The following is a 24,823-nucleotide window of genomic DNA, read 5'->3' as shown; positions in this document are numbered from 1 at the left end:
AAATGCAATAGCAAGATAAAAACCATAGAGGGGCTGAGTGTAATAACTGAATTTTTAAAAAGTTTTTCATTGCTACATTATTGATATTATAGTTTACATTTTATGGAACCAGAAACACATTGAAAGCACTGCTCTTTTCTACAAAAGAAACTTAAAATTATGAGGTATTTGTCTGGTACATATATTATCGGCATGGGAAAGATAGAGTGTTTACTTAAAAATAAAAATGGACTGGTTAAGGAAGAAGGTTTTCTATTAAGCTGTATTTTCCCAAACAACATCTTTTATATTCATTTTAGACTTTACCCAGTGCCTCCCTTTTTCTTTCAAAAATTCTTGAAATAGTGCTTGTATTCAAGTTCTTATATTGGACTCCTACCATGCTGTGAACCTATGTAAGGTTATAAAATATGTTTTATCTCATATTTTATCTAATTTAATTTATTAAAGAGTACTCTAGCTTGGATTCTTATTCTTGTGAAATCTGGTAGTCCACAATGTTCATGATTTCTAGAGTCACCCTTCCTAGAATACCCAGCCAAGAGTAATATGAAATATCAACTTGATAGACTGCAGGAATATGGTCTTATACACCATTCTATAATAATAACTGGTTATGGCTCTATTAGAATGAGAGGGTGGTGAGAGTCCAGCATGTTGTTATTGTACATTGCCTCACTCCCAAATGTTTTCAGGGTCTCTCAACTAATACCTTCTGTCATCTGATATCTTTTCTGTGCTATTTCAGTCCACTCCTTGAGTTCATACCAAGAAAACTTAAAGCTGATCAGATTGATCAGTTCTTTACTTTCATAGCTCCCACTGCTACTATTTCTCCTTTTGTGAATATTTTCTCTATCTGCTCATACACCTATTTCTTTTCTTTTCAATCCTCAAGGCCAAGTCTAACTTCCATTTTCTCCAGGAAGACTACTCTTTTGAATTATAATATTCTTGAATTATTTATTTCAGGATCATGTAGCACTTTACCTATACTAGTACATATTTTAAGGTGCTTGTGTTGTGTGGCATAGTTTCTACTCAGCAATTTTGCAAGCATGTTAAGTAAGGTAATCATATCATCTTGTGCTATTTATAACCTAACATATTTCTTTGTGTTTGGTAGTTCCCCAGGAAATATTTTCAATTGAGTAATTTATTTAGGATCTTAACTATACCTAAAACGATCAAACTTAAAATTTTATTTCTATAGTTGTTTGCCTCCATCTACATATATATATAATTATAGATAAAATTATGATTTTTAAAGGAAACTAACATGAACATGGAGGATTATTAATATGTGTAGTATTATCTGAAACAAATTCTGAATTACATAATCCACTATCTAAAACTATGTATTTGAGTGTACTTTAGAGAAAAAAATATAAAATTCAAACCATAACATTGAAATGAAATTGATAATATGAAAAATATTATAAAATAAATTAATTAATGTGTACTCTATTTTATTATCATATAACTCTAAAGCTAAAAAAATATTTACTCTAGAATTAAATGCCAGCAATAAAAATTCACTTCAATACGAAGAGCTAACATTGCCCATATTGAAGTTAAAATATTTACAAAAAACTTATTGCAGCATTTTTAACTTATATAAGATATGTTTAATGCTTCCAGTTCACTGAGTTTTATATGTGTGTGTGTGTGCAGTTTTGACAATCTGTTCTAATTCACAAATTTTATTCTCTGCACCTGGAGTTTGGACCTTTTAAGAGGTCAAAATAATAACAGATGAACTATTATGTACAGTTGAAAGGAGTACATATTTTTAAACATTCACTGTACATCAAGTGCTATGCTGGGTTCTTTTTCTGTCTAGTCTCATTTCAACCTTCAAATCATACTTTGAGGCATTTATTTTGTTCACCTCTTTAGAGCTGAGCCAACTAAGGGTCTGAGAGTTTAATTAGTTCATCTACAGTCACTAAATAATCATGATGCTGAGATTTCAATTTTACTCCTAGGACTCCAAAGACTCCACAAGACACCTACCTAAAGAAAACTTACTTCAGTAAGCTTATTATAATAAAATCTAATTCCATATGTATTAGAGTACTGACCCTGATCTTTAGCCCTTAAGAAAATTGATACATAAATGACTGAAATGAGATTTAATCTTTGTACCTACAATTATTTGAAAGCATGAAGTCTGTCATCATCACTGTTAGCATTTTATCCTGACATAAATTGTCATTATATAAACATAAATTATATATTCAGAGATCAAAAAAAGTAATAATACTTTCATTATTTATTCATTTTTTTACAATATATTGAGTAACATTTTGTGCAAACAATCTGCTAGAGATTGGGTAATATAAATGACATTCAAGGACTGTCATATTATGTGCTCTGAATAATTGCAGTGATTTTAATTTTTATTTTTTTGACAGTTACTGTAGACTAAATTTATGAGCATTTGTTTTAGGGCTTTTATTGTTTCCCTTTTCCTTGATGGGACAGAAGTTTACTGGAAATCAAAAGAATAGTGTGAGAAACATTGTTAGTGCACAATAATATTTGGGTTTCCTTTCACTTTTGAGCATATGGGAGATTATATTTTCTCTCCACCTGACCATAAAATAGGGTCATAGGACTACTTTCAGACAAGGAATAATGGAAGTGAAGTATATTATTTCTGGGAAGAGGAAGTGAAAAACCTTCATGTACTTTTCTAGTCTTTCTCTGCATCTGTAGAAGGGGCATCAATTGAAGATAAGAGAGCAACAGAATAATTCATCCTGAATCCCTGAGTCACCTGATGGAAGATAGATTCTGTGGGAAGTCTCTCTCTTGCACAGACAACCTATAAGAACAAGAAGCAAATTATTATTTTTTAAGCTACTGAGTTGATTTATGTGTGTAGGGAGGGGGGGTACTATTGTGTTACAGCAACGTGAACCTTGCCCAAATTAATCAAATGGTTCTTGGGAAAATCAGCCTCATAGTGTTGGAGTTATTTTGAAATCTGGAGTAATGTTTCTAAAAGTATGTGATGGAAATATTATTTTTTGTATTTATTTATTTGTGACTATAAATAGTTCTGTTTTGACTGTCACCTAATAATCTGAAGTAAGTACTTAGCATAGCAGGCAATATGGGGCCCCCTAAATAAAAGCCTTGGAAAATCTGTACTAAAATATTTAATAAAAATCATCTATTATTTACTTACCAAGTATACTTAGATGAAAATAAGGACAATATAAGGCATGTATTTAAATATAAAATAACATGCTTTCCAGTTGAAAAATTAACAGCATACCAGTAATAGTAGTTTTAGTCTTTTAATATTAACTAGCATTCAGTAACAATGCATATTAAAGACCATATAACAACCACTTTCTTTTTCCATCTTAAAAAGTCTCCATGTCTTAGATTATTTTATTTTAGTATGATGTTTAGAATAATCTATACTTAACTTTTTAGTGTTTGGAAAGCCCTGACATAATATCCCCTCCTCCTCTGTCTGGTCCTTTTTCTCTTGCCATTTACAATGGAAATCTCTGTATGTTGTCTTGTTTTTTACTTTTAAAGATATGTACTAATTTAAGTGCCACCAACATACCAGATTATATTATTTCTACAACTAATTAATTAAACATAACCCCTTTTCTTCACGCATAACACTAAATATCAAAAATGATTATATGCAATTACCTAGAACTGAAAAGATTTAAACAAAATACCAAAGAATAGGGCACAAAAATTATGGCTCATGAAGTATATCCTGCCAACCATTAAGAGTCTATAAACAATTGTGGAACAATAAAATCTGCCTCTATAATATTTATTCAACTTTTTATTTTTTTTTATTTTTCTGAAGCTGGAAACGGGGAGGCAGTCAGACAGATACCCGCATGCGCCCGGCTGGGATCCACCCGGCATGCCCACCAGGGGGTGATGCTCTGCCCATCCGGGGCGACGCTCTGTCGCAACCAGAGTCACTCTAGCGCCTGGGGCAGAGGCCAAGGAGCCATCCCCAGGGCCCGGGCCATCTTTTGCTCCAATGGAGCCTCAGCTGCAGAAAGGGAAAAGAGAGACAGAGAGGAAGGAGAGGGGGAGGGGTGGAGAAGCAGATGGGCACCTCTCCTGTGTGCCCTGGCCGGGAATCGAACCCGGGACTTCCACACGCCAGGCTGATGGTCTACCACCGAGCCAACTGCCAGGGTTATTCAACTTTTAAGAAGTCAAAGTCATTACATCTGGAATTTAATCCATCTTTCAACAATTTCCATTAACCTTGTATCTGCTGCTTCTCTCACCTAATTTCAACTTGATCTTAAAATTCAAAAAACCTTAAGGCAGCACATTTCATTTTGAGGTGACTACTTGTGTTTAAAACATATATCTTTGGTATTGAGCAAACATATTTTATGGCTATACTTTGCTCCTCAGACTGACATAGCATTTCCATATTTGTTCATTTAGCTGACTTCTGTTAGCTTCAATATTTCAATATTCGAACTATGTGGAAAAGTATCATTTTAGTGGAATGTTAAGCCAGCTACATTTCATTTAAGACACTTTTATCTGCTGTAGAATATTAATAAATGGTTTTATGAAAATAATTTAAATAAGGATTCTACAAAATCTTCTGATACTATCTATCTTATTAATTATATATTGAAAAGAAGATTTTGTGGTTAATTAAGCACGGCATCCCCTGCTTGACTTTTTGCCTGCTGTCCTAAGTCAAGCAGTACTTTTCCAGGTGTTCACCAAAATAGAAATATTTTAATAGTTTTTAAACAACTTTTTAAAGTTTCCTATTTATTACTTATTGAGGGTTTTTTTTTCTACATTTCTTTTTTTGTGACAGAGACAGAGAGACAGAGAGAGGGACAGATAGGGACAGACAGGCAGGAAGGGAGAAGGATGAGGAACATCAATTCTTCTTTGCAGCACCTTAGTTGTTCATTGATTGCTTTCTCATATATGCCTTGATCTGGGGGCTACAGCAGAGCAAGTGACCCCCTGCTCAAGCCAGTGACCATGGGCTCAAGCCAGTGACCTTGGACTTCAAACCAGCAACCTTTTGAGCTCAAGCCAGAGACCATGGGGTCATGTCTATGATCCCATGCTCAAGCCAGCGACCCTGCTCTCAAGCTGGATGAGCCTATTTTTAAGCCGGCGACATTGGGGTCTTGAACCTGGGTCCTCTATGTTCCAGTTTGATGCTCTATTCACTGTGCCACCACCTCATCAGGCTGCTTTCTCTTTCTTTTGGGTACTTCACCCTCTAAACTTAGTGTCTAACAATATCATGTGGTGCCAGGGAATCACTTTGATTTGTAGCTGATGCCCTGTCAGCTGCTCTTCCCTTGCCCTTTATTCTTGAAAAAGATTCTAGAACAGTCATTTACATTTTGGGGAATCATTGCCTAGTCTGAAACCATTCCTGCAATACAAACTCTATTATGAAAAAATATGCACATTTTGAAAAGTTGTCCATAAACATATTAAGACATATGACAGTGTCTTTCCTTGTATCATTTCTAGTTGATGCTGAATTATTTCCTTTTTTATGTTAGTAGGAGAAATGTCTTTCACAATTTTAGAAATAAAGGAGAAACAGAGGAACATGAAAAGGTAATGAGATTGAAGAAAGGCAATATTAGCAATATGTTTAATTTTTCAGAAAGAAACATAGGCATAAAATTTGTCAGCAAGCTTATATACTTTTGTTTATCATTATCCTCACAAAGAAATATTGGTTCACTGTCAACCCTAACCCTATCTTTTTGCCTATTTATTTTTTATTGATATGGAATATTTTTGCTTTGTCTATATGTGGCTGCTCTAATTAGAGTAATTAGTCCTACAATATTTATATTTTTTATTTATTTAAATATTTTTACCAAAAATGTAGTTCTATTCATAACACATTGAGAGCATTATTCGTAAAATGACCACTGATTTTCAGGCATGCATGATATCCTACATACATATTTGTGTTTTTGACATATACACAGATTTTTGCTACAACCACAAAAATGTTTTGAATTTGCACTTTATTTTGTATGCTCCCTTAAGTAAAAATATAAAATAGACCATATAGACACTTAAAATGATTTTTAAAAGATCATGCTTAAAAATAAGTATAGTATCTTGCTGAAGGTGTTGAGCAGTGGTAAGTGGCAAAGTGAGTGGGCTTTATGGGAATTCGGTCTATGCTAGTAGGAGTAAATATATAACATTTTACACTGTCCTACCAATGGCTACCTACCCCAGAATGATAACCCTAATTGAGCCTCTCTTTGCTTTTGAGATACTCTTTATAGCCCAGAAATTTGTATTGCTTTCTAGATATAGAAGACATATAAAGGCTTGACACATGTGGGTGGTGGCAGTTGCAGGGTTAGCACATGGATCTGCGGAAGTGAGGATTTCTTTGATGGAGGATAGAATAGAGGAATAACTAAGGAGTTTTCTAAGAAAGACCACAATAGAAGATTAATTCTGGGATAATGTTGGTTTTGGTATGCTATGACACACTTATGCTCTGTTAAATAGATGTGTGAGCACTCCATAAAACAGCGTAGGATTTCTATTTCTTGCCTAAAATTAAAACAAGTCAAGTAAATCATGCTTCTTTTTCTTTTGTCTTTTTTTTCTCTCTCATTTTTCTGAAGCTAGAAACGGGGAGGCAGTCAGACAGACCCCTACATGCGCCCGACCAGGATCCACCTGGCATGCCCACCAGGGGGCGATGCTCTGCCCTTCTGGGGCATCACTCTGCTGCATCCAGAGCCATTCTAGCGCCTGAGGCAGAGGCCAAGGAGCCATCCCCAGCGCCCGGGCCATCTTTGCTCCAATGGAGCTTCGGCTGCGGGAGGGGAAGAGAGAGACAGAGAGGAAGGAGAAGGGGAGGGGTGGAGAAGCAGATGGGTGCTTCCCCTGTGTGCCCTGGCCGGGAATCGAACCCAGGACTCCTGCATGCCAGGCCGACGTCTACCACTGAGCCAACAGGCCAGGGCCGTTCTTTTTCCTTTCAAGGGAAGTGAGAGTGAAGGAGGCAGAGACAAACTCCTGCATGTGCCCCTACTGGGATCCACAGGGCAAACCCCATACCAGGCCAATGTGTGTCCACTGCCTCATTGCTCAGCAACTGAGCCATCTCAGCGCTTGAGGCACGGTCATGGAGCCATCCTCGCACACAGGGCCAACTTGCTCAAACCTTCTGAGCCATGGCTGCAGGAGAAGACAGAGGAAGAGAGAGAGAGAAAGAGAGAGAGAGAGAGAGAGAGGAGAGAGGAGAGAGAGAAGAGAGAAGAGAGAAGGGTGGAGGAGGAGGTGGCCACTTCTCCTATGTTCCTGACCGGGAATTGAACTAGGGATTTCCACATGCCAGGCCCACACTCTACCACTGAGCCAACCAGCTGGGGCCAATTCATGTTTCATATTTAGGTAGCTATATAGTTGCTATATTACTCAAAGCACTGTACTGATAGAAAAACTTTCTCTTTTAATATATAATCATTTTTTGTTTTCAGTGTTTTTAAAAATAATTCTCTTATTCTCACTGAAATTTCTTGCAATAGTATAATTTTTGTCATTAATTTTCATGAATGGATTTGTCACAGAAAGTTTCTCAAATGTTTCTTCATGAAAAAGAGAAAACGTGGCTATTTTTTTCTAGAACATGTATGTGATAATTATAAATGTTTTCTATTCTGAAATGGAAATCAAGAAACCTGGGTAAAGGGACTACATTAAAGCCTCACATGGTGAACTATGTATGCTGCAATAAACATGAGGCTGCATGTGTCTTTATGTACCAATGTTTTTGAGTTTTGAGGGTATATACCAAGTAGAGGGATTGCTGGGTCATATGGTAGTTCTATTTTTAGTTTTTTTAGGAACAACCATAGTTTCTTTCATAATGGTTGTATTACTTTACATTCCCACCAACAGTGGATGAGGGTTCCTTTTTCTCCATAGCCTCTCCAACATTTGCTATTACCTGTCTTGTTGATAAAAGCTAGTCTAACAGGTGTGGGGTGGTATCTCATTGTAGTTTTGATTTGCATTTCTCTAATAACTAATGAAGATGAGCATCTTTTCATATATCTGTTGGCCAAGACATGGAAACAACCAAAAAGCCCTTCAATAGATGACTGGACAGACTGACCTGTGGTGGCACAGTGGACAGAGCATCGACCTGGAATGCTGAGGTCGCTGGTTCAAAACCCCGGGCTTGCCCAGTCAAGGCACATACCACAAGCAACTGCTAAGAGTGGATTCTCCCTCCTCCCCCCATTTCTTTCTCTCTGTCTCTCTCTCCCTCTCTCCCCCTCTCTAAAATCAATAAATAGATGACTGGATAAAGAAGATGTGGTACATATATACTATGGAATACTACTTAGCCATAAGAAATGATGACATCAGATCATTTACAACAAAATGGATGGATCTTGATAACATTATACAGAGTGCAATAAGTAAATCAGAAAAAAACTAAGAACTGCATGATTTCATACATAGGTAGGACATAAAAACAAGACTAAAAGACATGGACAAGAGTGTGGTGGTTACCGGAGGGAGGGGGAAGAGAGGGAGGGAGAGGGGTGCGGAGAGACCCAAAGAAAACCAGATAGAAGGTGACAGAGGACAATTTGACTTTGGGTAACGAGTATGAAACATAATTGAATGACAAGATAACCTGGAGATGTTTTCTTTGAACATATGTACCCTGATTTATTAATGTCACCCCATTAAAATTAATAAAAAATAAAAATAAAATAATTTTTTTTTAAAAACCCTCACATGGTAACTATATTGACAAGCCTCTCTTACAAACATTCATGCATAGAAATAAGCAAAACCATGCTTTAAATTACTACATGTAAAAAAGTTGCTTAGTATTCACAGATCAATTTATATAAGAGCTTAGATTGTATTGTTTTTGTGTCTTTGTTGGCAACTTTTCATTCTACCTTCCAGTATATTGAGATGATTTAGTGCTATAATTCTTAGTGCTAATTTGATTAATGCACCTTTCCAACAACAGAAATGTCCTGAGCAGCAAACAACTGAGATGTTGATGGTAACTTATGCCACCCAGTGTCTATCTCTTTAAAATCTCTGTGGGGAGATTTGAAATGTCTGAAATTATCATTCCAGAATCTTAAAGTCACACTTAGAATGATATTGGTGAAGTTGTACATTTGCCTGACACAGTAGTATCTCTGCATTTTAGCTCATCAAAGGCTTTTCCTATTCACTTGCCAAGTATGTGATATTGAGGTAAAAAAAAAAAAAAGTCTGCTGTTAGTGAAAGATAAATCACGGCCTAGCGTGCGGAGGACCTGGGTTTGATTCCCGGCCAGGGCACACAGGAGAAGTGCCCATTTGCTTCTCCACCCCTCCGCCGCGCCTTCCTCTCTGTCTCTTTCTTCCCCTCCCGCAGCCAAGGCTCCATTGGAGCAAAGATGGCCCGGGCGCTGGGGATGGCTCCTTGGCCTCTGCCTCAGGCGCTAGAGTGGCTCTGGTCGCAACATGGCGACGCCCAGGATGGGCAGAGCATCGCCCCTGGTGGGTGCGCCGGGTGGATCCCGGTCGGGCGCATGCGGGAGTCTGTCTGACTGTCTCTCCCTGTTTCCAGCTTCAGAAAATAGAAAAAAAAAAAAAAAAGAAAAAGAAAGATAAATCATGTTTCCATGGTTGAACATGTATTCCTTTTAGAACACAGACCCGTAATTCAAGTTTTGTTCTGACATGATTTTATTCTGATTAATTCTCATTAAGGAATAAGATGTTTTTTTCTCATTAAAAAGAATATATTTCTATCTTCTCTTTTGTTACATTTAGGAGGATCATTTTAGGGGTTTTACTTTGTGTTGTTATTATTTTACAGTATTTCTTTTGAGCAGGTAGTAGTTCTTTAGCATATAATTTGCAAGTTTAAATTTTAATAAGTAAAATCTTAGATATCATAATAGATTTCATAATTGTGGCAAGTTCCTATGTTTGTCTTGAGTTAAAATGTTTACCTTCATATCTTTAAAGAGGAACTTAAAGCAACAAGACTTATTGTTGGTTTGAAAAACTATGACTTTGGAAATGATATTATGATCCGGGAACATCTTCATGCTCCTTGTGCTTCTGTAGTAGGCCAGTTCTACTGTTGACTTCTTATATGACTTCTGACAATTTAGAGTCACTGAATCTCAGTTTTCTCATCTGTGAAATGAATCTGTGTGTAAATTAATTCCCCGCCTGATGATCTATTTTGAATAGACTCAGACTCATCACACCTGTATATCTGAGTAAACAGTTACAGATGTCTTCTTACATTCTCACCAAATTAATGTAGAGTTGAATGTAAAAGTCCTGACGGTCTGATGGCATTTTGTTTTAATGTTAATCTTGTTTTATACTCATTTTTCAATGTCATTTTCTCTTATAAAAGAACATACTTGGTGTACTTTGTTCACAGAATGCCAGTGGAAACACAAATATTTATTTTGTATTTCTATCCCTTGACATACTATGGAAGCATTTTGTGGTTGTAAAAAGAATACTGCTATTTTACTTTCTTCCTTAATAGAAAAGGAGAGAATTCCTCAAAGCCACAGTGGTTTCACACCAACACTCAGTTCACCAAAGTTATGTTGTCAATTTTGCAGATGATATTTTCTGGAAAGTTAGGAATGATGAGTATTTATACTCAATATTTACTTGAGAAAAAAATGGATTTCTGTTCCAAGTATTTCCACTGTAATTTTTTTGTCATGTCTTACAATATATGCTTTTACTATGAAAGAGTATTATTACAAAAGTATCAAGTAGTTCGTACGTTCTCATATTCTTTTTATAAATGGAGTGTCTGATAATTGAAAAGGAAGTGTTTACCATTCCAAGATTAATTGCTTCTATCCACAGAAAACTGGCTGCTTATTTTCATCATCCCCTAAATTGTCAAAGAATATAGGGGTAGTGCTATGAAATAAGTGCAGCTGCTCCTTATCCATGGTAAAACTTTCCCCTGGTATCACAGGGTACCTTTGTTTTAAATTATTTCTTCCGTTTCTTTTATTTTCAAAACTGAACTTTTAAGATCCTGATTGAAATGGCCACCAAAGTAACCAAGAAAATTAATGATTTTATATATCTTTAAAGTAAAAGATAAACTCATTAAAAAGTTTTATTGGCACATGTGTGATTATTAAATTATTTTATATAGAATTACAAAATCAGTTGAGTTTACAATTTACAATAGTCTTCAACCTTCCAGCTTTCTGCGTAAAATCTGCATGGAATAGTACTTTTAAAATACGTTCTTTTTAATATGGAGGTGAAAGAACTCATTGTTATAAATGAATGCATTCTCTAAATATTGTGATGTATTTTTCTATCTACATATCAAATAACTATATCTAACTTTTTCTGAAGATGAAGATTTTTATGTATTTAATTGTTGTATTTTCTATCTCTTTCATTTTATCTGATACAGGTATGTGTCCTTTGATTCTAGAAATGAACCAAAACTGTCAATTTCTTATTTCACTTAGCATAATGCCCTCAGGGTCCATTCATGTTGTCACAAATGACAGAATTTTCTCCTTTTTATGGCTATAAATAATAGTCCCTTGTGTGTGTGTTTATGCATAATATCATATTTCCTTTATCCATCTGTTCAATGATGAATACTTAGGTTGTTTTCATATATTGGCTATTGTAAATAATACTGCAGTTAGCATAGAGGTGCAAATGTCTTTTTAAGTTAATGATTCACTTTCTTCTGGTCAATACCTAGAATAGAGTTGCTGGCTCATATGACAATTCTGTTTTTAATTTTTGAGAAAACTCCATATTGTTTTTTATTACAGTGGCATACCAATTTATATTTTCATCAATAGTGCACATGAGTTTCCTCTTCTCCACACTTGGTATTTCTTCTTTTTGATCATAGCCATTCAAACAGGTGTGAGGTAATAGATTTCATTGTAGTTTTGATTTTCATTTTCTTGATAATTAGATATATTGAGCATCTTTTCATGTATCTGTTGGCCATCTATATGTCTTCTAAGAAAAAATGTCTAGGTTCTCTAGTTTTAATTGGATTTTTCTATTATTTTCTGCTATTGAGTTCTATGAGTTCTTTATATTTTAGATATTAACTCATATATGATTTGCAAATATTTACTCCCATTTAGGAGGTTGTCTTTTCTTTGCTGTGCAGACACTGTTTAAAGAGATCTTGTTTTTGTTTTGTTTTGTTTTGTTTTTCCAAATGCTTTTTGGGGTCAGAAGCAAAATATCACCAAATCTGATGTCTTACTGTTTTCTTCAAAGAGTGTTATGGTGTCAGGTTTTATGTTCAAGCCTTTAATCCATTTTGAGTTAATTTTTCTGTATGAAGCAAGAAAGTGGTGTAGTTTTATTCTTTTGCATGTGGCGGTCTAGCTTTTAAGGCACCATTTATTGAAGAGATTGTCTTTTTAAATTATATATTATTGGCTCCTTTGTAATAATTTACCATATGTGTGTAGTTTTATTTCTGGGCTCTCTGTTTTGTTCCATTGAAGTATGTGTCTGTTTTAATGCCAATACCCTACTGTTTTAATTACTAGAGTTTTGTAATATAGTTTGAAATTAGAGAGTATGATGCCTCCAGTTTTGCTCTTATTTCTCAAAATTTCTTTGTTGAGTCAGACACTTCTGTTCCATACAAATTTTAGGATAGTTTATTAGGATAGGATGCCATTGATTTAGACAGTGTTTTTATTGTATCTGTAGATTCCTTTATGTAATATGAAATTTTAAGAATATTAAATCTTGAAAACCACAATCATAAAATATATTTTCATTTATTTGAATCTTCTTTAACTTATTCCATCAGTATCTTATAACTTTCATTATTCAGGTCTTCTATTTTCTTGGTTAAATTTATTTCTAAGTATTTTTATTTTTTTGAGGTAATTATAAGTGAGATTTTTTTTTATTTTTCTTTCTGCTATTTAATTATTAGTGTATTAAAGTACAGCAGGTTTTATATATTAATTTTATATCTTATAACTTTACAGAATTTGTTTATAGTTCCAACAGATTTTGGTGGGGTCTTTAGAGTTTTCTGTGTATAATATTATATCATCTGTAAGTAACCAAAGTTTTACTTCTACCTTTTATTTTTCTTGAATTTTTTTTAACTTTGAATTAAATTTAATGAGATGACATTGATCAACAAGAATACATAGGGTTTGGTGAACATTTCTATAGACTTTAAGCTGCTGACTGTGCTGTGTTCCCACCACCCTAAATAAAATCATTTTCTATCACTATATATTTATCACTCTTTTCTCCCCTCCCTCATCCTCCCCCCTAATAATCACTTCACTTTTATTTATATCCATGAGTCTCAGTTTTATATCCCACCTATGTGTGATATAGCTTTTTCTGATTTACTTATTTCATTTAGTATAATATTCCCAAGGTCCATCCATGTTGTGGTAAATAGCACTATGTCATTATTTCTTGTGTCTGTGTAGTATTCTATTAAATATATGTGTACCACATCTATTTTACCCAATTTTCTATCGAAGAACATTTTGGTTGTTTCTATGTGTCAGCCTCCGTGAATAATGCAGCAGTGCACATGGGGTTCATGTGTTTCTGCGTACCAATGTTTTCAAGTTTTTTGGGTAGGTACACAGTAGAGGGATTGCTGGGTCATAAGGTAGTTCTATTCTTAATTTTCTGAGGCACCACCATACTTTCTTTCATAATGGCTGTATCAGTTTACATTCCCACCAGCAGTGAATGAGGATTCCTTTTCCTCCACAGCCTCTCCAACACTCGTTATTGCCTATCTTCTTAATAATAACCAGTCTAACAGGTGTGAAGTGGTATCTCATTGTAGTTTTGATCTGCATTTCTCTAATAGCTAGCGAAGATAGCATTTTTTCATATATCTGTTGGCCATTTGTATGTCTTCTTGGGAGAAGTGTTTGTTTAGGTCCTCTTCCTATTTTTTAATTGGTTTGCTTGTTTGTTGCTGAATTTTGTGAGTTCTTTATATATTTTGGATATTAACCCCTTATTAGAGCTGTTGTTTATGAATATCAACTCCCATTTGGTTGGCTGTCTGTTTGTTTTGTTGTTAGTTTCTTTTGCTGTGCAGAAACTTTTTAGTTTGATACAGTTCCATTCATTTATTGTTGCCTTTACTTCCTTTGCCTTTGAGGTCAAATACCTAAAATGTTCTCTGCAGCCAAGGTCCAAGGGATTAGTACCTATGTTTTCTTCTGTGTGATTTATTATTTCAGATCTTATATATAGGCCTTTGATCCATTTGGAATTATTTTTTGTGCATGGGGACAAACTGTAGTCAAGTTTCTTTCTTTTGCATGTGGCTTTCCAATTTTCCCAGCACCACTTATTGAAGAGGCTTTCTTTTCTCCATCATGTGTTTTGGGTTCTTTTATCAAAGATTATTTGTTCATATATATGTGGTTTTACTTCTGGGCTCTCGATTTGTTCCATTGGTCTATACGTCTGTTTTCCTGCCAGGGCAATGCCATTTTGGTTATCATGGATCTGTAGTATATGAAGTCATGTAGTGTGATATCTCTAGTTCTATTCTTTAATCTCAGGATTGCTTTGGCTATTCAGGGTTTTTTATGATTCAGTACAAATCTGGTGATTTTTTGCTTTACTTTTTTTGATAACTGGCATTAGGATATTGATGGGGATTGCATTAAATTTGTATATTGCTTTGGGTATATAGCCCTTTTAACTGTGTTGATTCTTCCAGTCCATCTCATAAAATATTTTTTCCATTTCTTTATGTCTTTTTTAATTTTTTTCAATAATGCTTTGTAGTTTTTGGTATCTTTTATAATTTTCACATTCTTCGTTAAATTTATTCCTAGATATTTTTTGTTGTTCTTGCAATTGTAAAAGGAGTTGTTTTTTTACAATTCATTTTCTGAAGATTCATTGTTGGTGTAAGGGAAAGCAGTAGACTTTTGTATATTGATTTTGTGTCCTGCAATTTTATTTGTTTATTGCTTCTAATAGTTTTTCTCTTCCTTTCTAATTTTATTCCTTTCTATTGATTACCTATTTGCTATGGTAAGGACTTTGAATACTAGGTTGAATAAAAGTGGTAAGAGTATACATCCTTTACTTTCTCCTGTTCTTTTAAGAAAATTATCAGTATGATGTTAGCTGTGGACCCATCATACATGACATTCAATTTTATTTATTTATTTATTTATTTATTTAGGCACTCAACTCCCTTCAGTCAAAACAAGGCCTGCCCTTTATATGCAGCCTTTATTATGTTGAGGTACATTTCCTTTATATCCACTTTGTTGAGACTTTATTTTTTAGTTTTTTAAAATTTTTTAGTAAGAGGCTGGGAGGTAGAGACAGACTCCCACATGCTTCCCCAGTTGGGATCCACCCAGCAAGGCAACTAGGGGGCAATCCTCTATCTATCTGGGGTCCTTGCTCTATTGCAGCAGGAGCCATTTTTTACCACCTAAAGTGGAAGCCATGTAGCCATCCTCAGCACCCGAGGCCAACTCACTCCAAAGGAGCTATGGCTACAGGAGGGGAAGAGGAGGAGGAGGAGGAGGAGGAGGAGGAGGAGGAGGAGGAGGAGGAGAGAGAGAGAGAGAGAGAGAGAGAGAGAGAGAGAGAGAGAAACAAGAGAGGGAGGGGTAGAAAGCAGATGGGCACTTTTTCTGTGTGTCCTGACCAGGAATCGAACCCAGGACATCCACACACAGAGCCAACACCCTACCACTGAGGCAACGGGCCAGGACCTTTTTATTACAAATAAATGTTGAACATTTTTCTAATTATTTTAGGCATGAATTGAGATGGTCATTATGATTTTTCCCCCATTTGTTTAATGTTGGTGTATCACCTTGATTGATTTGTGAATATTAAACCATCCTTGCATCCTGGAATAAATATCATTTGATCATATATATAATCCTTTAAATATATTGTTGAATTTGGATTGCTTGTTTTTTAAGAATTTTTTGCATGTATGTTCATCAGGACTATTGGCCTACATTTTCCTCTTTTTTTATTTTTATTTTTATTTTTGCGATGTCCTTGTGTTTTTTGATATCAAGGTAATACTAGTTTTGTAAACTAAGTTAGAAAGTATTCCTTCCTCTTCTGGTTTGTTTGTTTTTTTTTTTTGTTTTTTTTTGTTTTTGGAGGGGGGAGAGTTTGAGAGGGATGAGCATTTATTCTTTTTTAAATAATTATAATAATTTACCAGCAAAGCCTGAACTTTTATTTTGGGGGAGATTTTTGATTACTGTTTAAATCTCTTTAACAGTACTCTGCATTCAAATTTTCTATTTTTCATGAATCTGTATTGTAAATTAGTATATTTCTAGGAATATATTTTTTCTAGGTTGTTACTTTCTTGGCTTATAATTGTTCATAAGAGCCTCTTGATTTTTTATATTTCTGTAGTACCAGTTATAACTTCTCCTCTTTCATTTTTTATTTTATATGAGTCAACTTTCTTTTATTCTTGTTTAGCTAATAATGTTTTGCCAGTTTGTGTACCTTTTTAAAGAGCGGCTGTTGGTTTCATTGCTCTTTTCTATTGTTTTTATTGTTTTTTTAGACTCTATTTCATGTATTTCCACTCAGACCTTTATTTCCTTTCTTTTACTAATTTTGAATATCATTTGCTCTTTTTCTATTTCCTTAAAAAGGTGTAAAGTTAGTTTATTTGAGGTTCATCCTTTCTTGATTTAAGTATTTGTCATATAAAATTTCTTCTGAGATTTGCTTTTGTTGTATTCCATACATTTCAGTATGCTGTATTTTCCTTTTAATTTGTCTCAACAGATTTCTTTTGATTTGTTCAGTAGCATGTTCTTTAATCTACACATTTGTGTATTTTCCAGTTTTCTTGTAATTGATTCTAGTTTTATACAACTAAGGTCAGGAAAGATACTTGATGTGATTTCAATCTGTTTAAACTTATTAAAACTTTGTTTTGTGGCCTAACATAATTTATACTGAAAAATGTTCAAAGTGCTCTTGAGAAGAATGTGTATTATGTTGTATTTTGATGGAGTATTCTGTATATACCTGTTAAGTTCATTGGTGCTAATGTATTAAGTTTGGTGTTTTCTCATTGATTTTCAATCTGGATGAATAATTCATGTATTGATTGAGTACAAGTGACCCATACTATTATTTTATTAATGCCTATTTCTTCCTTTATAACTAATATTTGTTTTATATATTTAGGTCCCTCATTTTTCAACAAAAGTATTATTAAATTCTTACAGAATTATACAAGCTTTTATATATTAATTTTTTTTAATTCAGGAATTTTTGTCTTTTTTTTAACTGCATTTGTTATCTATTATGCCACTCAGAATGTGTATGTAGTAACATTTCCTAGATTTTTTGTTGTTTGTTTCTGATTTTGATGCCACATTTAGAAAACTTTCCCCATTTTAACTCACTATATTTTCTTTTTGTTTTTTAGTGTTTATTTCATTTTTACTTTGGATCAATCTGAATTAATTTGCTGCAGAGCATGCTAAAGTAAGATAGCTGGCTTTTAAAATATAATTTCTTTTATTTTTGCAAAGAACTAGCTAGTGGTCTCAATTTCATTGCTGACCAATATTTCACCACAAATTTAAATTAATGAAGTGGTACTTTTATTGTCATTATAATTTCCATTTTAATATGTAGTTACAAAATATTTTATGCCAATCATACAAGTTCTTAAAATAGCCTCATATTTATCCAGAATTATATGACTGTGGATGAAACCCAAGTCAATTCTTTCTACTTTTAGTTTAATTTTGCATTAGTATTTAGTGTTGCTATAATTTAGCAGAGCAGTTTCTCCTGTTGCTGTGCAAAAATATATTAATCTAGTGATTCTTTTCTGGAAAATCATTATGATGCAACATATGCTATAGTCGTATGTTAAGAGTAGGATTTGTATTGATTAAAGTAAAACATATAATTTCATCTTAGCTTTATAAATAGGAAGCTATAGTGAAGCAAATAGCCCCTTATTTCCATATACTAATTTGTTTTTAATAATTTTTTTCACCAATGATTTCATCTTTTTTAAAAGATATATTTGTCCCACTATACCATTATATCTCTGCATAATCTGCTTCCGGTACAAGACCTCCCATTTCAAATACGAAATTTAGACAAATAGAAGTTTAGCTTGCTGGTTGCTATAAGTAGTGAAGGTAAGCTACCTCCCTGGAAGTTCTTTCTTTTCTTTTTTTTTAATTATTTTATTTTTTTTAAATACTTTTTTTTTATTTATTCATTTTAGAGAGGAGAGGGAGAGACAGAGAGAGAGAGAGAGAGAGAGAAGAGACAGAGAGAAGGGGGAGGAGCTGGAAGCATCAACTCCCATATGTGCCTTGACCAGGCAAGCCCAGGGTTTTGAACCGGCGACCTCAGCATTTCCAGGTCAATGCTTTATCCACTGTGCCACCACAGGTCAGGCTGGAAGTTCTTTCAAGGGTGGCTAATACTTAATTATAAAAACACAGCTCTGGAGAGGAAATCCTGATTAATGACAAAGGCTATGAAATTAAACTTCACCAAAGCCCTGGATTATAAAATTGAAAACAAGTGGCCATAATTTTTGTGAAATCTGCCAACATGTTATTCTATTATTATTTTGTTTGTGTGTTTTGCTCTGTCTGCATGATGAAAAGAGCATGAGTGGACACTGGCAAGATGGTGGCTGCACAGGCCTTGGTGGACCCTTTCCTGACTCTGCCAGATGCTGATGTTTCTTTCACAGTTCTATCACTTTTCCTGTAATAGGTTCTTAAATTTATAGAATGTTCATTCTACAGCTTAGTCAACAGCAAATCTAAGCCCAACACAAACATTCACAATTGTCCCCACTGTGCCAGAATGTCCTAAAATTCCACATGATAAGATGAAGTGTCTAAGCAATTTGTGTAGCACGATTCCTGCAGAGTGCATAGAATGTAAAACCAATCTCTGGTGTGTCTGTGAGAAGCCTGTCAATTAAAAGAAATGAAAAAGAAAAAAAGCACATGAATGGAATATTTATATATTATATTCACTTCTCTCAAAATGGTGATTTAGTGTGCTCTGTATTTTTCTAAAGTGAGCTATCCTTTCATGGGCTAGCTCAGTTTTAATTTTTTTATGATGTTTTAAAGTGTCACAAATCTTTCTTGTCCTTGAACTACCATTAATTTATAGCTTGTACCCTGCATTTTGCACTTTGCATAACTTGATTATTATAATTGTTTCCTGGTTGTTTGTGACACTCCATTCACTGTAAGTAATCAAGGACTGAGGTGTGGCTCACTTGTCTTGCTGTCCTTGATGATAAGTAACAAGAGATGTAGAGATATAAGTGGACTAGTAACATTTTTGATGCATCTTATCTCAACATTTCTCACTAATCAGAATTATGATCTTTCCACACACTCAATTTTCTTCTTTATTTATTCTGTCTTATTTCAAGAACATACAAGAAATATTTGTCTTTAAGCTTTGTTCTTAAACAAAGAATATTAACAAATACTTTGTGTCTGAGCCTAAATGGCAGAAATAGGATGCAAGTCTATTAGTATTTTGTTGTTAGGTGAGAGGAAGGGGGATAGTGAGACAGATTTCCACCTGAGCCCTGACCAAGATCAACTTGGCAACCCCTATCTGGGGCCAATGCTCAATCAACCTAGCTATTTTAAGCAAGTGATTCCTTGGACCAACCAAGCCAATGGCTGTGAGAGGAAAAGATGGAGCAAAAGGGGAGAGGGAAGGGAAGAAACCAAGTGGTTGCTTCTCTTGTGTTCCTTGATCAAGAATCAAACTGGAACATGCTCTATTCACTGAGCCTACCAGCTAGATCCAGTATTTTATTTCTAACGTAGTAAATGTAAACATCAAAACAATGGGCCATTTACCAAGTAGACTAATATTTGTCATTTATATTTATTTAAAAGTTTGTACTTGGATTAATAAGTGCTGAATGTTAGAATTGTTTTTCAGGGATTCAAACAAGTCAAGGTAAACAAGAAGATTAGTGGGCAATTTTGTAAATGAGTGTTTTTATTAGTTTATTTATAATTCTTATTCATCATAAGCTTTCTACTTTCAGTTTTTTTCTGTCACTGTAGCAATTACATACTTTTTCATTGAATACAATAAACACTGTAAAAGAATGTTTTATGGAGGTTTTTTAAAGCTAGATTAAGCAATAGACTACTTTCAGTGCATCTTTTAGGTCCTGCTGGTATATTATTGGCTTTTAAGTACTCAAATAGAGCAATAAAATTTGCATTAAGGGGACCAACTGGACAAACTAAAAAAAAAAAAAAAAAAAAAAAAAAAGAAAGCCTCTGTAGGTCTAATTGGTATCCATTGTAGTATTTGAAGAATACATGTATGTTCAAAAATGGCAGTGCATTACAGAATAGGAATATTATCTAGCAGAGATGTGCTGGCAATCATTCTAATAGTTTGGAATACCTTTCTCAACAATCTGAGGAGAAACTTTTTCTCATGGTGTATTATTCTACCTTCCCTACAGGTTTAATTTGTCTTTGATTGAAAAAGAGCAAATAATAGCAAATAATGATGGTATTATTATTTTAAGTCCAGATGGCTACTATTTTTATGTTTACAATAAAAGAAATCAGAATGAGAGAAAATATTTAGGTGTATTATTATCTTTTAATATTTTGTATTTGCTTTTAAATGCCATAGAAACTCAAAATTAAGTGCTGCTGGTTAAAATCAATGAAAAGCTTGTTTGAATTTTGTGTTTTGCTAAACTGGTACAAAATCTCAAAACACTAATGCTGGATTGAATTCTAAAGGAAAATCATGTACATTCATGTATCAAAATTGACATTATTTGTGCCAAGGGAACTGCTACTGGTTTATTTTCCCAGTGAATAACTTTTTATATAGTTGGACATGGCTGTTGAGTTTGGAAATCATGCCATGACTCTGAAGCAGGCCTAATTATTTATTCATTGTGAATCTATCTCACTTGTAACCCAAAATAAAAGAGCTGTTTAAGTAGACCAGGCTTTCTCAACCTGCACACTATTGACATTTAATACTAATCTGTGTTTTGTAGAATGTTTAGTAGCATGCCCTGGCTTCTATCTACTATGTGCAATAACAACACACCAGTTCTGACAACAATAATTGCCTGTAAACATTGCCATTGTCACATAGATGCTAAAATTATTATTTATTGAGAGCCACTGGAGTAAACTGGATGTAACTCTAATAGAAATACTTTATTCTCAATATGTGGAACATCTCTGAAAATCAAACCTTAAATATGATAATAAATCATCAAAATTTTTATTTGGAATATCACTTTATTCTTATTTTTTATTGTGATTTCCTATATTTTTGTATTTATCCACTGAAAGCTACAAAGTGGATGAAAAGAAAACATTTGTAGTACATTAACATTTATGTTATACATATTAATTATATATAAATATCTACATATGTTAACATGTATATATGCATGTATATTAATTAATGTAACTTTCTATATATCAAATAAAATATCTATATCAACTAATCTATATATATTAACTAATATATATATTATCAACAATATATATATATAATCTTCCCTGAGAAGTATTAATTCACAATGATAATTAGACAACTTTCTAAATATTCACAGATTAAAATGTTTTGTTTAATTTAAAAGGTTGGAAAAATAAAATAAAATTTGGTTAAAGTTTTCTTTTGCCAAATAAAACTCAAATTATCTTAGACCTTTAAAAATAAAAACAAAACTGTGCAAAAAAACTCATTAAAATTGACAATGTAAAATCTTTGCATGTAGTCAGAATGATCTGAAATAACAAAGTAATGCTTTAAATTCACTCTGAGTTGCTTCTAATTTCACAATCAGGAATCAAGTATTTGAATCAGGTAATTCAATTTACTAAGGATTGAATTATGTTATTGTAGGCCTAAATGTTTAATATGTTTTTAAATCATTCTTCTTATATAATTAACTCTTGGTGTATGGAATAAACCAAATACTTGATTTTAGGGTCTGAGTTATTTGCTCTTCCCCTACTGATTAACTATTTAAATAAATTCAGTTACTTAATCATATTTAAGATTTAGTGTCTAAAAGGAAAATGTATATGACATGCCTTCCTATTTTCTTTATATCTTTATTAAAAGAAATTAAAATATAAGCACTAAAGAGTATTTTCTTTGCAGATAAATTCAGTTCATCCTGACATTTTCTACTTAGTAAAATGACATTCATAGTAGAAACCTACTTTTTTTTTCCACAAAAGGTAAAATATACCTTGAAAAAGCTTAAATTTGCTGGATGATATTAAAGCATTGCTTTCTACTGAACTACAGTGTCTCTAGATTAGAAGATAGCTTTATAAATATTTACACAAGTCGATATAAAATGAAGAAAACAAAAATCTATTAATAGAACTCAATAATTAGTTATCTGTAGCAAACACATTCCTTTATACATAAATATGGGAGATTAACCTATATAGACAAAATGTCTCTAAATCTCCAAAGCATGATTAAATGACTGAAACTATGTAACTGGTGATTATAGTGATGAGGGAAGGAACACAGAACAAACAGTACTTTTATTTCTGAACCTTAAAATGTTTTTAAATGTTTCCTTCTGTTAGACAGAAATAATCTATATTACCCAAACACTGTCTTTCCCTTTTAGAACAGCCAAATGTGAAATGTACTTCTTAATAAAGCAAATGCAAAGTTTTGTAGTATGTATTAAGATAGATTGCTTATGTGAAGTAGAAATGAATACCATGAATCAAAATAGGTCATTATATATTTCTTTTTTTTTATAAATTTTTATTAATGTTAATGGGATGACATTAATAATTCAGGGTACATATATTCAAAGAAAACATGTCTAGGTTATCTTGTCATTAAATTATGTTGCATACCCCTCACCCAGAGTCAGATTGTCCTCCGTCAACCTCTGTCTAGTTTTCTCTGTGCCCCTCCCCCTCCCCCTAACTCTCTCCCTCCCTCCCTCCTGCGTCCTCCCTCCCCCCACCCCTGGTAACCACCACTCTCTTGTCCATGTCTCTTAGTCTCATTTTTATGTTCCACCAATGTATGGAATCATGTAGTTCTTATTTTTTTCTGATTTACTTATCTCACTCCGTATAATATTCTCAAGATCCCACCGTTTTGCTGTAAATGATCTGATGTCATCATTTCTTATGGCTGAGTAGTATTCCATAGTGTATATGTGCCACATCTTCTTTATCCAGTCTTCTATTGAAGGGCTTTTTGGTTGTTTCCATGTCTTGGCCACTGTGAACAGTGCTGCAATGAACATGGGGCTACATGTGTCTTTACGTATCAATGATTCTGAGGTTTTGGGGTATATACCCAGTAGAGGGATTGCTGGGTCATAAGGTAGTTCTATTTGCAGTTTTTTGAGGAACCACCATACTTTCCTCCATAATGGTTGTACTACTTTACATTCCCACCAACAGTGTATGAGGGTTCCTTTTTCTCCACAGCCTCTCCAACATTTGCTATTACCCGCATTATATATTTCTTGTTTTATAGTAATTTATGTTTTTAAAATTATTATTATTGCTTAGTTCCATAGTTTGCTACCTAAGTATAGGCCTCCTTGCAAAATTTGTTTTTGTGTAAGCCTTTACCATAGCAACAATGTGCACACATAATTTTGTTATTGTAAAAGTGAGATAGAGATTATTGATAAAGTTAACGTCATACTATTACTGACAAGGTTGGGTTCTTGTCTCCTGACATAATAGAACTTAGACCAGGGATACTAATAAAAGCAAAGGAAGATTTGTTGAGGCCCTCCAGAGTATCAAAACACTGAGATAAGGTCCCAGGTTCTGTGCACTGAATGTGGAGTTTAAGGGTTTTAATGACTTGAGGACACAGAAATTACTGGGGTTAACCATTCCAGGAGTATGTTAACAAGCTTCTACTTTTTTGGGAACACAGTCGTGAAGCATTCTGGAATTGTGCAGCACTTTTTACTGGATGCAGGAAGGGACTTTTCCAACCAGGTATAAAGATTGTCTCTGTTATTTGTGGCTTGGTTTTAGATATGAAAAACAAACTTAAAATAAGTCAGTTTAGTTCCTAGACAATTGCTTTGTAGCTAGCTGTTGCTAACTGCCATAGCTCTGGCAGGACTTGACTTGGAACAATTTGATCTGGTAGGGCTTGACTCAATGAAACAAGTTTTGGAAACATTTTATACTACCTGTGTCAATACTACTTAATAACCTCTTAAGAATGACATTTAGTAAAATAAATTTTTACATTTTATAAATAATGAGAAAAAATGCTTCAAAATAGATAACACCACTTGAAAGATAAATAGAAATACAACAAGAATCTAGAATATTTTAAGAGAATGTAAAGCATTCACAACTAATCACCTCTTAACATTATTTTGTTTTTTTCAGTATTTGAGCTCTGCAAAACCACATGTTCTTACCTTACAACTTGTATTCCAGTTATGTAGAGTAAGAAAATGTTTTATAAGATCTTAAACTCTTCGCCTTAATTCACTTATGAAAGTAAGACTGCAGACATAAAAAGATATAATTACTGTTCTCCAGAAGCTCATGGTATATTTGATGCTATATAATGCAACCTTGAGAGTTCCAAAAAAGATCATCTGGCATTGACAAAATGGAGGAAATAATTTAATTTAATATTATTATACCTATAAAAAACTTATAGTTTTTATTAATTTACAATAATATTTCAAATAAATGGGAAAATGTGT

At 33.7% G+C, this 24,823-nt stretch overlaps 1 protein-coding gene across 4 annotated transcripts in view; it reads left to right on the top strand.

The window, feature by feature from the left end:
- Positions 1 to 24,823, top strand: part of PTPRD (protein tyrosine phosphatase receptor type D) — a 2,510,439-nt gene that overhangs the window by 988,352 nt on the left and 1,497,264 nt on the right. The window lies entirely within an intron of this gene.

Source organism: Saccopteryx bilineata, chromosome 2 (genome assembly GCF_036850765.1).
Source record: "Saccopteryx bilineata isolate mSacBil1 chromosome 2, mSacBil1_pri_phased_curated, whole genome shotgun sequence".
In the NCBI taxonomy this organism is placed as follows: Eukaryota; Metazoa; Chordata; class Mammalia; order Chiroptera; family Emballonuridae; genus Saccopteryx; species Saccopteryx bilineata.
The sequence above is the reverse complement of the archived record's forward strand: the minus strand, read 5'-3'. Positions and strand labels throughout refer to the sequence as shown.